Source organism: Octopus bimaculoides, chromosome 20, assembly GCF_001194135.2.
Source record: "Octopus bimaculoides isolate UCB-OBI-ISO-001 chromosome 20, ASM119413v2, whole genome shotgun sequence".
NCBI classification, from domain to species: domain Eukaryota; kingdom Metazoa; phylum Mollusca; class Cephalopoda; order Octopoda; family Octopodidae; genus Octopus; species Octopus bimaculoides.
The window spans coordinates 12,966,671-12,967,495 of NC_069000.1; the positions used below are offsets into that span (position 1 = coordinate 12,966,671).

Below are 825 nucleotides of genomic sequence, written 5' to 3' on the forward strand. Positions count from 1 at the left end.
CACACACACACACACACACACACACACACACACACACACACACACACACACACACACTCACAAGTTATAAAATGTCTTGAACTAGTTCACAGAATAAATGTTCTCCGACTTTGCATGCTTCAGAGTACACCGCGTAGGAGATTTCTTCTATGACATGCATGATACAGATCAGAAACTTTTTTCTTGGCACTACAAGAATGGTATTGAAGGAATTGAGGGATCATGTGTAGGGTAACTCTGCTTTTAATATGTATTCTCTAAAATTCTACAAGTGCAATAAAAGGGATTTAAGGACAATATATCTGTCTTAAGAGTGTAGTAGAGAAGGAGACGGGCAGATAGGGAACGAGAGAGAGAGAGAGGAGGAAAGTGGAATATGATATGGGTTTGATAACATCAGAGAATGAGGATGAATTTTGGTGGTGGTGGTGGTGGTGGTTTTGGTTTTCCTTTTGGTGGTGGTAGTGGTGATGGTGGTAGCGGCGACTGTTATTGGCGCGGTTTGCTAGGGGTGTAATCCATATTGGCGCGGTTTGCACTGAGTGTAATCCACATACACATTTATACACACGCATACAAACACAGGTGCAGCATACATTCACACACACACCTCCACACCTCTCTTTACAGCAGTTCCTACAAGAAGCTTGATTCCCAACCACGTGGAGCCGGGTTCAGTTCCAATGCGGAGCACTTTGGACATATGCCTTCTTCTATAGCCTCGGGTCAAGATGACCAAAATTTTGTGAGTGGTTTTAGTAAGCAGAAACTGAAAAAAAACCCATAGTGTGTGTGTGTGTGTGTGTGTGTGTGTGTGTGTGTGTG

At 43.3% G+C, this 825-nt stretch overlaps 1 protein-coding gene across 1 annotated transcript in view; it reads left to right on the forward strand.

The window, feature by feature from the left end:
• Positions 1 to 825, forward strand: part of LOC128250372 (uncharacterized) — a 152,625-nt gene that overhangs the window by 65,337 nt on the left and 86,463 nt on the right. The window lies entirely within an intron of this gene.